This window comes from Lutra lutra, chromosome 17 (assembly GCF_902655055.1).
Source record: "Lutra lutra chromosome 17, mLutLut1.2, whole genome shotgun sequence".
In the NCBI taxonomy this organism is placed as follows: domain Eukaryota; kingdom Metazoa; phylum Chordata; class Mammalia; order Carnivora; family Mustelidae; genus Lutra; species Lutra lutra.
In genome coordinates this window covers 46,187,810-46,202,680 of record NC_062294.1, presented here as the reverse complement: position 1 = coordinate 46,202,680, position 14,871 = coordinate 46,187,810, and the positions used below count along the sequence as shown (strand labels likewise).

General features: G+C 51.9%; 1 protein-coding gene across 3 annotated transcripts in view; it reads right to left on the bottom strand.

Moving 5' to 3' along the window:
• PAK4 (p21 (RAC1) activated kinase 4) overlaps positions 1–10,051 on the bottom strand; it is a 42,858-nt gene extending 32,807 nt beyond the window's left edge. The window contains exon 1 of one of the 3 annotated variants that reach the window (XM_047711362.1): positions 9,897–10,051. The gene's annotated coding sequence lies outside the window, so the exon portion shown is untranslated. Of the gene's footprint in view, positions 1–9,884 lie in introns of all 3 variants that reach the window. The other 2 variants (XM_047711365.1, XM_047711364.1) reach the window with 2 other exon arrangements.
• Between the last annotated feature and the right edge of the window lie 4,820 nt (positions 10,052–14,871).

Sequence of the window (14,871 nt, the reverse complement as noted above, 5' to 3'; positions counted from 1 at the left end):
GCATGACGAGATACATGTCTAATGCTGAAGTAGAACTGAAACAGCCCAGAATGGCCGGGACACTCGGGAAGAAGAACAAGCGGGAGTGCTTGCTCTCCCCAAGATCAAAGCTTCTTATCAAGGACAGAAGTGAGAGTGGGGTGGTAGTACGCGAACATGCCCGAAGAGAAAGAGAAACGGAACCAGAACCACTTACACAGACATGGGACCTATGATAAGGGTGGCCACGGAGAAAAGTCAGTCTGTTTTCATTACATGGTCCTTGAATGACTGGGGATCCAGGTGACAAATATGAAATTGGATGCCTACCTCACACCACACACACACACACACACACACACACACTATTCTAGAACAAAGAAAGGTGAGAGGCAGAATTATAAACCTCTACAGGATATGAGTGATATATTTGACCACATTAAAATTAAATGCTTCTATTCATCAAAAGCCACCATAAAGGAACTGAAAAGACTAGCAGCAGGCAGGGAGAATGACAGCAACTTCGAAACAAAGGCTCTCACGCAGAACCTAGGATTTAACTCAAAGTAACAAGTAAAAATGCAGATAGCCCGATGGGAAATAGGCAAGTGACTTGAACGGGCTCTCAGGGCTCTCATCTTCCGGAGGAGCTCCAGATGTTCCCGGAAGACAGGGGAAAAGCTGCTCCACATGACAGTGACCAACCGGCCACCAGTGAAATGCAAATGGCATCCTGAGGAGATCCGGCCAGATCTGCTCTGACCAGGCCCGGCTAGCACTCACCACTCACCACAGGTGCTACCGTTCCCCGTTCCCCGTCTGTGAAATGGGCTGAATGCTCAGAGCCCCCTTCTGGGATCCCAGGTGGGACTGGGCAGACGCAGGGGAGCGCTATGCGGGGCACTGGGCCTGGCAAGGTACAAACCTTCCACTAGTTTTCCCTACTAATCAGCCTAAGGAATAATCACTCCCCAGACCCAAGGTCATTTCAGGTCTTCCCCTTCCTCGGAGCAGGGATGCCCCAGAAGGCCGAGAGTCCAGGAGACAGACACCAAATGGGTAGCAACTGGATCTGTTTACCCACCAACCGCTGTGTCCCTGGAGGCCACGAAGGGCCAGGCACTCTGGAGTGTGCGTAGTAGAAAAACGAAAACAATCACGTTCATGTTTATACCGCAGGCCCTGGTCTAAGTATGTTAGGAGCAGAGTTTTGGAGATGCCCTAGAACACCGGAGTGGCCTCGATTCTAGAGAAGGACAAGCAAGACGTGGAGAGGCCCCGAGCGGCTGTCTGCGTTCAAATCCAGACCGCAGAACCACAGAGTCGAGGGCGATGCTAGCTACCCTTCAGTTCTGCAGAGGCCCCTGCGCTCTCCCCTCCCCTCCCTCAGCCAACTCCTGCTCACCCTTCCAGTGGCATTCCTCCTCACTCGGGGCAGGCCCACCATGCACCATGGCAGCGACACTCAGGGCTTATCACGGGCTCATTCATGCCCCCTCCCCATCACGCTCAGTCTGCCAGTGTTTACTGAGCTATCCTGGAGCATATAGATCAAGCTGAGGTTATAGCAAGGGACACAGTAAGGGTCCCCCCTACCCACCATCCCATGAAGCCAAGTTATGAGGGGCAGGGATGACAAGAAGCCAACTGACCCACAAATCATAACATAATGTAAGTAGCAATGGTAAGAGCCACAAAGAAAGTCAAGCCCGGGAAGGTAGAAAAGGGAGAGTGACCAGTCCCAGACCAGGTAGCATGAACCAAAGGCCCTGAGGCAGGCCCCAGCCTAGAATATTCCAAGAACAGCATGGCAGGAGAGGAGGGGATGCTGGCAGGAAAGCTGGGCCAGGACCTCATGACCCATCCCTGAGGGAGATGAAGCGACAGGAGGGTCCCAGCAGGGCAGCAATGCGATCTGACCCTAGCTCCCTCTGGCTTCATGTGAGGACAGACTGCAGGCGGGGGTGGGGGGGGCAATGGGGGGGTGAGTGGGGAGGCAGTCCAGGCTGGACAGACAGGAGGCTGGCTTAAGCAGTGGCTGCCACCAGAGGAGCTCTGCAGGTAGAGCAGGTGGCTTTCCTGACATGGTGGCTGCGAAGGAAGAGGACAAGAGGAGTCAAGATACCATGGGACTGCTGGCCCCATCGAGAGGATGGATGGTGCCTGTTAATGAGAAAGGGTCACCGGCAGTGGGGGAGATGGGGGCTTGGGAGTCCGGCTCATTTTACCTGTCTGCGTGTGGATCTGGGAGCAGGGTCTCGGTGTCCTGCCTGATAGAGCTCACAGAAGGCCACCCGTGCGCCCCCGCCCCGGCTTCCCTGGAGAATTCTCTGGAGAAATGTACGCACACACGCCCCGGACGTTCACGGACACTGACACCCGCACAGCAGGAGACAGAGAGATCAGCTCTGGGTTGTTTTCACACTAGAAGAGTACACAGCAACGAGGGGGGACAGACTACGGACACCCTCGGCCACGTGGTTGGACCCCGCAGACCAGGATCAAAGAAGGCAGCCATTTCTGTGAAGTTCAAAAGCAGGCAAGGTGGCATTCTGTAATCCAGGGATGCACGCCTGGCAGGGACTCTCCAGAAAGGCAGGGACACGGTGACCCCCAAGGTCAGGGTCGTGATCACTACTGATCACTACTGGGGCCGAGATCAAGAGGGTGGTGGGGAGGGGGGATGCGACTCCCAGGGTGCAGTGTTCGCTCTTCCCCTAAGCGTGGCGAGTGTTCGTTCATCGCACCCTGATGTTAAACCGACAAGTGCACTCAGGCCCATTTCCGGAGGCACGTTACACTTTGCAGTTATTAAAGGTTTAAAAGTAGAAGAATCATCAGTGTACACAACCATATATACACAATAGGGTATCTCAGAGTCAGATAATCCGGGGGGAGGCCGCCCGTGGAAGATTCACAGGAGGACTAGGCTGTGGAGGCCCTAGTGGGCCACAGAGGAGGGGAACCTAGGGAGAGAGGAGGCAGAAGTGCCTGGGGGTCCACCCTGGGGGAGATATGCTGAACAGCCTTGCCTTCCCACATGTCCTACTTTCTCCCTCTCCCTCACAAGGGCAGGACAGAGAGGGCAGTGAGGAGTGAGGGGGTAAGGAGGGGAGCAGGAGGAGGGCCCTTCCCATCCTGTGGGAGTGGCTGAAACCAGCCTGGGGAAGCCCGCTGGAAGCACAATGCCCCTTTATCGGGAGTTTCCAGGGCCAGGCAGGCCACCTGGGGTTGGGGGCTGGGAGGGCCTTTGAGGGGGCTCTCGGTCCCGGGACCCAGCCTTGACGCCCCCACCTGTCAGGTGCTCTCCACCAAAGCCCGGAAGGAAGACAATGGGGGACATGGGGAGGGAGAGCCTTCTAATTCCTCGGGCTAGTTTGGGAGTGGCAGAGGGAGTGACCCCTGGCAAGTCTCCCAGGGTCGCAATCCCCCACCCCCCACCCAACGAAAGAGGAATCATAGTAACACCTACATTCTGGGGTGCTGGGAGGATCCGATCAGTTAGCTCACAGGAGGTGGCCTATTAAATGCAATGACAGGGGCACCTGGGTGGCTCAGTGGGTTAAGCCGCTGCCTTCGGCTCAGGTCATGATCTCAGAGTCCTGGGATTGAGCCCCACATCCCACATCGGGCTCTCTGCTCGGCAGGGAGCCTGCTTCCTCGTCTCTCTCTGCCTGCCTCTCTGCCTACTTGTGATCTCCCTGTCAAATAAATAAATAAAATCTTAAAAAAAAAATAAATAAAATAAATGCAATGACACAGAATAAGGCAGTGTCAGCACTTACTATGCATTTTGCCCGAAAATGATGCCATATAGCCTCAAAACCACCCTGAGAAGGCACCATTAGCATCTCCATCCTGTGGATGAGGACACCAGAGCACAGAGCAGTGACCTGACTGGTCTGGAGCCACACAGCTGGCCTCAAGAGCCCAGCGCAAGGCCTCCATGGTGTCACACAGGTTAGGAACCCCAGGCTGGAGCCTGGTGGGCCTGGGTCCCAGGCCTGGATCTGCCCCTTGTTGGCTGAGGGGCTTCCAGCCCGTTCCCTGGTTTCCCCTTCTTGGGGCAAGTACAAATCCCACAGATGGCCAGCTCTGGGGAAAGGAAGCCCAGGGGGCTTTCCACACCACAAAGATGCTCCACTTCCCCACTGGGAGAACCTGACGTGGCCAGCAAAGGCCAAGGTGCAAACATGGGAAGTCGGGCTCCATTTGGGTAGAAACAAAAGGGGGCAGAGCATGGGGACAAACAGAAATGAGGGGCCGGGAACAACGGCTGTCTTGGGGAAGAGATGTCCTTGTCGCTGGATACTACCCTTCTGTGCTGTGCACAATTATTATTTAGGGGACGAGGTAATGCATGTGCACAGAGCAAAAATGTGCCTTCCTGAAATGAAAATGCTGGGAAAGAGAAATGAGGTTAATAACACCTCCTCCTCAGGGTCTCTGGGCAGAGCCGCAGAGATGATGCTCACAGGCACACAGCCCGCACCTGGCAGGCCGTGAGCCGCAGTATCACTAGAGGCTGGGAGCTGGCGAAGGGGAGGTTGCAGCCCAGAGGGGATATGGCACGAAAAAACGGAAATTGTTAAAATTGTTGAATTATTAAATTGTTACCACAAGCTTACTGTGTGCCAGGCGACTCGGGGAGCTCTTCCCTGCACGATCTAAGATCCTCTGGACGGCCCATTTAACAGGTGAGGAATGTAAGCCCACGGAGGCTCTGGTTCTTCCCCATGGACCTCAGCTAGTGGGTTGAGGACATGAGTGGGCTGCGTGGCCCCTGCAGAGAAGTCACCACTGCCCCTGAGGATGGTGGCAGCACCCAGGGAAAGGCAGGGCAGCACTAGAGGGCCCCGGGAGACAGGCTGCTGTGAGTGGTGGCTTCTGTCACATCTGCCATCGCTGGCTCCCCCTGGGACCTGGGAAAGCTCCCCTCTGACCCTTCTTGCCCGCCCCCCCAACACCTTCCTCTGGGCCAGGCATCTGGCAGAAAACAAGCCCCAGCCCCGGAAAGGGTGGCGGGGGCGGGAAGGGTCCCATTTCCCCGGCTGTGACTTGGAAGGAGGCTGTTTCCTGCTGGCAGCATCTGTGGCCTCCTGGCTCGGGTGATGGGACAAACAGCTGGTGGGGACACCCCGACCGGCGTCTGGCCAGGAAGTCTGGTTTACTGTGAGCCAGCCGGACAAGGAGGGGTGAGGCTGTGGGGAAGAAAAGTGAAGGGGTTTTGTTTTGGGGGGGGGGGCGAGGGAGGGAGGGACCCAGCGCCCAGAAACACTCCAGGTTGACCAGACCTCCAAGGAGCTTCTGTCTAAAAGAGGAGCCTGGGTCAGAACCAACTGGACAGGAAGTGGCCTTGTCTTATCCAAACCATTTCCAAATCACTGGGGGGCAGCCACCACAGGTGGTGACTCTAGAGTCTGAAAGCCTGGAGTTTAAGTCCTACCTCTCCTGCTCGCCTGCTGTGTAACCTTAGACGCGTCACATACCACTGTGCGTCTGTTTTCTCATCTCTGAAATGGGGATAACAACAGTACCCACCTTGTAGGTTGTTATGGAGATCAAATGGGTTAATACAGGTAAAGCTGGGGCGCCTGGGTGGCTCAGCTGGTTAAGCGTCCCACTCCTGACTGTGGCTGAGGTCATGATCTCAGGGTTGTGAGGTCGAGCCCCATTGCTGGGCTCTGCACTGGGCATGGAGCCTGCTGGAGATGCTCTCTGTCCTTCTGCCCCTCACCCCCATGTACACACGTGCATGCTCTCTCTCAAATAAAAATAATAAAATCTTAAAAAAAAAAAATCTATCGGTTAAGACCTCACAATCCTGGCAGCACACAGATCCGTTTTCCATCACTGCCCCCCTCATCCTATCCACCTTCGTCTCCTGCTTGGACCGCTGGAGCAGCCTCCCTGTGGGTCTCCCTGCTGCTGCCCCCATGATCCACTCTCCACATGGCAACATGGGTGATCCTTATGAAAGGGAAACTAGATGTTGCTGAAAGCCTTCCAGTGACTCCCCATTATACACGGAACACAATCCACGCTCCTTACCTCAGCCTGTCAGCCTTTGGCCTATCTGCCACATGTTCCCCACCTTCCCGACCTCGCTGCCTACTCTGCCACACGGGCCTCCTTGATAGTACTTGACCATCCCAAGCTCAATTGGACCTCAGGACCTTTGCATTTCCCATACCCACTACCTGCTCTATTCTTTTCACCTCCTTTTCTTAGGCCTGGCTCACTGCTGGGCTGTCATTGTCTCGGACGGGTCCCTCGCCTTTGTATACTAAAATCCATGCAGGCAGGGCTGGGGCTATGTGGGTCACCCATGGGACCAGTGGTCACACACGAAAAGAGTATAACAAGACTCTGCCACTCCCTTTCCACATTCCACCTCCTTCCTGCCCCCTTCCTGAGGAGGTTCAAGCCCAGGCCCACCAGGGAGCTTCTGACTTGGTCAGGGGTGGGGCGGGCCTCGGTACATGGTTCAAGTCAGTACAGTTTCCTTATCCACTGTCAACGCTGAGAGATGCCTCCCAAGGAAAGCTGGGTCAAAGCTGTGGTCACTGTCCTGGATGTCCTTGAGGGCAAAAGCCTGGGTGTGGGGGCTCTGTGGGTGTCAGGTCCCCGCCAAGCCCAACACGTGAACCATCTTCCCAGTCGTTCCCAGCCAGTCTGGAGGGGCCATAAGCCCACCATCTCGTGGCTGAGTAGACCACTTCAGCAAGGCCTATGGATTTGCCCCAAAGCAGGACATGGAGTGAGGGGAGCCCTGGAGCCTTGTGGGACAGCAGACTGGTACCACTGCCTAGGAGAACAATCTGGAAGGCACGGCATGTCCACAGTGAGCCACAAGCCCAAGACAGACTCTGGCCACAGTATACAAGGAGACATGCTCTAGAATGTTCAATGTGGCCTTGTCACAGTGTCCCAATGGGAAACCACCCCAATGTCCACCAACAGGTGACCAGGTAAGTCCTATGCGGCACAAGCACAAGAAGACATACTCACAGCAGAGACACTGAATTCTAGAGCTACACACACGTCCTCGCAGAGAGAAACGCACACTCGAATGCTGAGCGGAAAAGGGCAAGTCGTCTCCCAAGGCACCGCTTCCGTCAGCCGTCAAACTGTCGAACAGCGGTGGTCCCGCCTGGCTGGCCCCCGAGAACCACGAACCATGTACTGAGGCCTGCCCCACCCCCAACCAAGTCAGAAGCTCCCTAGCGGGCCTGGGCTGGAGCAATTTTGAAAGTTTTGACAGCAGTGGGGAGCCGGGACTGAGAGCTGCGGCTCTATCATCTGTGAATGAATTCAGAGGTCGTAACGGTAGGAAGACCTGCAGAGAGACAGACACACCAAATCCAAATCCAGCACCGGGGCAAGCAGGCAGGGAGCGGGGCCTTGAACGCCATCCACCCCGAGTCCCATCCCAGGCCAGATGCTGGAGGCGTAGGGGGGGTGGTTCTGTTCACTGAAGGCTTTACTTTTCCCCCCAATCTAAAATGTATCCTAAGGAACAAAAGTAGTAAGTAAGAAAGCACTTGCCTGAGGTCCCACGGCTGGGGACAGGGCAGGGACCTGAGTTCAGGTCTCCGACGGCAAAGCTGTAGCTGTGCTTATCTGCGCCAAGCCCGGGATGCTGAGCAAGCTGGCACCATGAGGAGGAGGCTGGGCCGGCCTCACAGAACTGCCTGGCAGTGTGCCCACCCGGTGACCCTGCCAGAGGCGGCAGGGGGTGGAGCGGCTGCCTGGGAGAGCCAGAAGGCAGGTGGAGAGGCGCCCTCCTCCATCTCTGAGGTCTTCCCCAGGCGACAGGACTAATGCCAACATAGCACAGAGCGGGGGCCAGGTCTGGGGTCACGCGCTTTCTGCTTTGCGCCCTCCCGGCCATCCCATGAGGCGGTCACTGTCATATCCATTTTTCAGAGGAAGAAATGGAGGCCCAGGAAGTAAAGAAACTGGCCCATGGTCACACGGCCCGGGAGTGACGGAGCTGGGTCTGAACCAGTCCCTAGCGCTGCCCCACCAATACGGGCAGCTACCCCTCAGCTCCGGCTCCCCAGGCCCTCCCCACCCCCAGGCCGGGCACCCTAGGGGTCCATATGTAGCTGTGGATCACTGGCTGGGGGTCTGGTTCCAGTCTGCTCCCACCAAGGGACGCCAAGAGCCTCTGGAGGCCAGGCAGCTCTGTGTCTTGTCTGCTGCCGGAGTCTCAGTGCCCAGCCCAGTGTCCAACATTCAACCACCAAACACCGTCCACTGGCCCCACAGTGCTCCAGGGGGGATTCGGGGAAGAAATAACATGGAGAAATTCCTGCCATATGGGGCCCACATTCTTGGGGCGGGGGGAGGCAGACAACACATGGTGCCCTGACAAACAAGGTAAGCACAAGTGCCTGGGGAGAAAACCAGACAGGGAGATAAAGAGTGTGTGAGGGACAGTGAGAGGCAGGTGATGCTAGAAGTGCTGCACGTGGGTGACGGTGAGTACGGGGCTGGGGCCAGGGAGAGGATTCCAGGCAGAGGCAATAGGAAGGTCAAAGACCCAGAGGGTGGCATATGCCTGCAGAGTTGAAGAATAGCAAACAGGCCGGTGGGGCTGGAACTTGAGAAGAGGCAAGGAGAGCTGTAGGAAATGAGGTGGGAGCAATTTGGGACCACCAGGAGAGACTGGGGTCTTAAGTACAGAGAACACTGGGCTTTGTACTGGATCCCACTCAGGGACACCCTTCCCAGTCAGAAGCCCATCAGACTCACTTGGACTCTGGGCCACCCACAAACACCCTACTCCCATGGGTCCATGAGAACTTCTCTTCCCAGATCACACCCTTCCATGGAGCCCAAAGACAATCCATTCCAGTCCAGGGAGTGGCTCAGCCTTGCCCAGGCCCCTGCTTCCAGGAACAGATCTTCCAGTCTCCAGTGTAACAACTGGGGGTTAGAAGCTCGGGAATCTGTCAGACCCAGCCTGGAACTGCCCGTGTTACTCTGCAGATGGACCTGAGCCTCAGTTTTCCTGTCTCTGAAGTGGGTCTACCCAGTACCCACTTCACAAACTTGTGGTATAATGAAACGAGAGCGCTGAGTGCAACGTTAGCCCTCATTAAATATTAGCCAGAATTGTGATTATTTGAGGGGCAGTAGAACATAGTACATCTCTGGGACCAGAACTTGAGTCTAAATCCCAACCCCACAACTTACTCATTAGATGACCCTGGGCCAACCGCATAAGGTTGCAATGAGGATTAAATATATGTAAAGCATTGAAATGACCTGACACATAGTGATTTATGAGTGTTTGCCATTATTTTCACTATTTGTGGGAGGGGGCTCCCCTTTGCCCGGCCAAGAAGCACCCTGATCTCTCTCTTGGGCATCCCTCCCGTCCTCTGCTGCAAAGCCTCCCGCTAGGGTTTTAACTATTGACCCCTCAGGTATAACATCCGTCAGATTGGGACCTTTGCCCCCTTTGGCCACGCCCCACATCTGATCCCTTCATAAGGCACACCCCCCCACCCCCAAATCTCATGCATCTGCTCCGCTGGCTGCCGCCGGTAAACCTCCAAACCACCGCCCCCACGGCTGCGATCTCCGACTCTAGGAAGCGCACCCTCCCTTCAAATGATTAATTTTGACCCCCATTTTCTGACACTCGCCCAGACCCCCTCGAACGGGCCCCACTTCAAATTTCGAACTTTGTGGTCCCCTTCGCCACGCCCCCCTTCGCTAGTATTACCTCCCGATCTCCCCTACACCACCGTCCCCAGCAGCACTGACCCCTGACCTCTCCGAAGCGACCCTTCCCTCTTCGAGTGAACTTTGACCCCACCGGCCCCGCCCCCTACTTGCGTGAACGCTCTCCCACCGCCGTCTCCCGGCCCTCCCCAATCCCCTGGCCAGACCGGTGATCCTACCGGCTCGGCGCTGCAGTCGCTCGCGGCCTAGCTGCTTGACCGGGAATTCCAAACCCTCACACCACCCTCAGCTCTCTTGCGCCGCCGCCACCGCGGCCACTGCCGCCGCCATGTTAAATCCCCAACGAACATCCGGGGCTTTCCCCCCTCGCCGCCCACCAGTCCCCATAGCAACGGGGCTGACCGGGCAGGGGGGCAGGGCCCGCTCAGGGGCGGAGCTGGGCCATTGACAGAGCCCGCTCCAGCCTCTGATTGGCGCAGATTGTCCAATCGGAGACCTTCGGGCAGAAAATGCCAAGCGGGGATTGGAAATTTTGGAAAGGGTGCGGGGGGCGGGGGGGGGTAAGCTGGCTCCCCGCCCAATCGGGTTTTTAAAGGGGAAATGACTATCCTCGTGTAGGAGTCCCACCTTACCCCAAAAAGAGTTTGTGGGATACGTGCCGCACACCTGGCCAAATGCTTTCTTTGCATTGTCTCACTAAATACTCACTAAAACTCTATCATATTATCAATACCCACTTTACAGATAAAGGAACTGAGGCTCAAAGGCATGAACTAGCTGCCTCAGGATTACAGGAAGTCGAAAATGAGTTTTGAACGACAGTCTGAGTCCAGGAACTTGACCTGGAACCAAGACACTATTTGATCTTAATCTTTTCTGTAAGTTTTTAAAAAGTAATTAATCCGTTAAAAAAAAAAAAAAGGAAACAACAACAAAATCCATAAACGAAACCCGGACATCCTCTCCTATGATTTCACTCACTGGGTCCCAGCTACCTTGCTCTTCCAGAAAAAATATCCGGAGCGCTCCCTCCTCTTAAGGTCTTTGGCTGTTCTTTCTGTCTGGGACAGACTCTTCCTCCAGGTATCCTGAGGGCTCTCTCCCCTCCCTCGGGGTTTTACTCAAATAGCACCTTATCAGTGAGTTTATTCCTTCCCACTCTAACTAAAGCGGCAAACATCCCTCTTGGAAGCTACTAACTCCCCCCACCCGTTATGGTTTTTTTTTTCATATTTTCCTGCTCTGATCACCTTCTAACAAACGAGATGATTAGCTCATTGTAATTTGTTTTTTGGTTGTTTCCTCTACAGAAATGTCAGCTCCATGAGAGCATGGGTTTTTGTCTGCCTTGTTCACCGTGCGTGCCCAGTGCCCTTGCACTACTGGCATGTAGATGGCCAACAAACATTTGTTGAATGGATGGTTGGGATGAGTCCTAATTCCACCCGCTCAAAGATACTGTTAAGTGCTAAGTGCATCCCCCCCCCCCCCCCGCCCCGCCATGCCGCTCCCCAGCACAGTGTCTAAGACATAGTAGCCATTTAATTAATGTCTGGGGAAGCAATGAATGAATGAGTGATGAGTCATTTTTTTCCTGTACATTTACCTACCTCTTTTGTTTTTTAACAGACGGGCACACATTTATAAAGAATTTTGCATGTTTCTAAAAACAAGGTCAGAAATCTCACCAGTAACCCTGCACGTCATTGTCTTCAAGAACATTAGTTTTCACGGCTGCATAGATGCCATTCTATCAATGAACTCTAGTTTGTTTAACTACCCTTTCTTATTGACCATCTAAGCTGTGATAAATATTTTGCTATTATAAATAATACCTCCCTCCGTCCCACAAATTCAAGCAGTTAAATATTTGTGCACACCTCTAATTATTTTCTTTAAATAGATTACCACAAATGGAACTGATGGGTCAAAGGAAATGGGTATATGTGTACAACTTTAAGATTTAATAATAGTAACAGTTCCCATGCAGGGAGCTAAGCTGTGTAATTTTAACATCAAGGGCTATGATTATTCCGGCTTCGCAGAGGAAACCAAAGCTTAGAGAAGTAACTTTATTTGCTCAAGGCGCACAAGCTAATAGGGCAGAGCCGGGGCTCATCCCCAGTTTTGACTCCCAGGCAAGGCTCTCGCTAACTGCCCTCTGCTGCCTCCCAGCGGCCTGAGATGCACATTGCCCAATTGTGCTACGCGGATCCAGTTCACTCTCCCCACCTTTTCGGGGGAACGTGCATTTAAAGTATCTTCGCCAGCATTAAGCGTTCTTGTTTTTGTGCTCTTTTGAAATCCGTATGCCTCACAGAGTCTTGTTGGTTTAAAAAGCAACTCTAGTAGCTGAGATGACAGCACTTTATTCAGGTCGCGGTGATGGGAGGAGGGCCAGGAGACACCCAGGCACCCTAGGAATTGTTCTTTAGTAATTATTTTTTTAATTGTTTTTTTAAAGATCTTATTTATCTACTTGGGTGAGAGAGAGAGAGCATGAGAGGGGAGGTGACTCCCCACAGAGATGGGAGCCCGATGCGGGACTCGATCTAGGATTTCCGGGATCATGACCTGAGCTGAAGGCAGTCCCTTAAGCAACGGAGCCACCCAGGCGCCCACCCCTAGGACTTGTTCTTAAAGGGGAAAAAAAAAGACAACGGTGTAAGCCTCTAGGTGAACAATACGGGTTTGAACGCCATCAGTCCTCTAGTAAACAGATATTTTTCAGCAAATTCAGTACAGTACTATAAGTGTATTTTCTCTTCTCCATGATCTTTCTTTAATAACATCTTTTCTCCAGGTTATTTTATTGTAAGAATACAGTCTATAATACATATAACATATGAAATATGCATTATCTACTATTTATGTTACTGGTTAGACTTCTGTTCACACAAGGCTATGAGTAGCTAAGTTTTAAGGGAATCAAAAGTTTAAAATATTTATTTATGTATTTTATTTTAGAGAGAGAGAGAGAGCTCGAGCATGGGTGGGGGCAGACGAAGAGGGAAAAAGAAAATCTCAAGGAGACTCCCCACTGTCACGGAGCCAGAAGCTGCTAGGTCCCACAACCCTGAGAACATGACCCGAGTCTACATCAAGAGTCAGGAGGCCTCAACTGACTGAGCCACCCCTCTACAACCTCATTTAATCCCCACAATCACCCCACGCACTACTGTTAGTCCCCTTCTGCAAGTGTGCAAAGAGAGAAACAGAGAGGTTAAGTAACTTCCCCAGAGTCACACAGGCAGCCTGGCTTCAAGGTCTAGTCTTCTAACCATTTCTCTTCTTTTTGAGAGAACAAATGCTTGGGAGATAGCCAATAAACACATGAATAAATAAGATAAGATAAGATAAGGTGATGAGCAGAGCTCGAAGTCTGTCACAGAATGCAGCTATGCAGCCGTAGAAAGAATGCAGAAGACACAGGACCCAGCACCCAGCGATCCCACTCCTAGGTATTTACTCCAGAGAAATGAAGACATATATTCCCACCATGACCTGTACAGGAGTGTCCATAAAGCTTGTTTTTTAGTTTTGGGGTTTTGTGTGGGTGTGGGTGGGTGTGGTGGGGGTTTTTTTGTTTGTTTGTTTGTTTGTTTTGTGTTTTATTTTTTGTGTTTTTTTGCCACAGCACTTTTTTTTCACAATCACCAGAAGCTGGAAACAACCAAAATGTCCATCAACTAGTGAAGAGATAAATAGATAGCAGTATCTGTATTCCAAGGAACACTACTTGGCATAAAAAGGAAGGAATTCTTGATAAGCTGGGCCTCATGGATGAATTGCAAATGTATTAGACTGCATGAAAGAAGCCAGTCTCCTGTGGTTCCATTCCTAGCATTCTGGGAAAGGTAAATCTAATCTATAGTGACAGAGGGCAGATTAGTTGTTGCCTGAAGCTGGGGGACAGAGGGGAAGGTGCACTGCAAAGGGACAGGAGGGAAACTTGGGTGGTGGAAATGTTCCATGTCTTGACTGTGGTTCTGGTTGTGGTTTCATGGGAATATACATGGGTCAAGACTCATGAAATTATACACTTCAAAAGGGTCCAGGTCATTGTATTAAATGGAATTATATTTAAAAGTTTTTAATGGGGCTCCTGGGTGGCTCAGTGGGTTAAAGCCTCTGCCTCTCTGCCTACTTGTGATCTCTGTCTAAGAAATAAATCCTTTAAAAAATAAAATAAAAAAATAAATGTTTTTTCAAAAATATATATCTTTTTATTTGAGAGAGAGCAGGGGAAAGGGGCAGAGGGAGAGGGAGAAGCAGAATTCCCACAGAGCAGGAGCCTGACTCAGCTGGATCTTGGGACCCTGGGATCAGGACCTGAGCTGAAGGCAGACGCTCAACCAACTAATGCACCCAGATGCCCCAACTTAAAAGTTTTTTAAATGCAGTAGAATGAATATGGACTTTAGTTAATAATACTCTATCAATATTGGTTCATTAGCTGTGAGAAATGTACCAGGTTTAGGTAAGATTTTAATAATAAGGGAGACTGGGTATGGAGTTTTTGAGAAGTCTGTATTGTCTTTGCAATTCTTCTGGAAATTCCCAACTGTCAACTGAAGTTTACTTTTATTTATTTATTTTTTAAGATTTTATTTATTTATTTGACAGAGAGAGAGATCACAAGCAGGCAGAGAGGCAGGCAGAGAGAGAGAGGAGGAAGGGAGCCTGCTGCGGAACTTGATCCCAGGATCTTGAGATCATGACCGAGCCCAAGGCAGAGGCTCAACCCACTGAAGGCACCCTGAAGTTTACTTTTAAAAAAAATGGAAAAGAGAGAGAGAGACCAGAGAAGATATTATGCCAATGTTAATTTATACGGGAAAGAAAAAGCAAGGTACAAACCTACCCATACCATATGATAGTATTTTCATTAAAAAAAAAAAAAAAGAAATCAGGGGTTATGAGGGAAAAAAGGAAAATGTTGAAAGTTACAAACTGTTAGGAATGGCACAGCCAGGAAATTTCTGGTTCTACTTTTCTACTTTATCCTTTATTGCATGGTTTGAATTTCTTCTTCTTTTTTTAAGATTTTATTTATTTATTTATTTAGAGCGCAAGAGAAGGTAGGAGGGGCAGAGGGAGAGAGAGAGAATCTTAAGCAGGCTCCATGCTGGGGCTTGATCTCAGGACCCTGAATCATGACCTGAGCTGAAACTAAGAGTCATATACTTACCC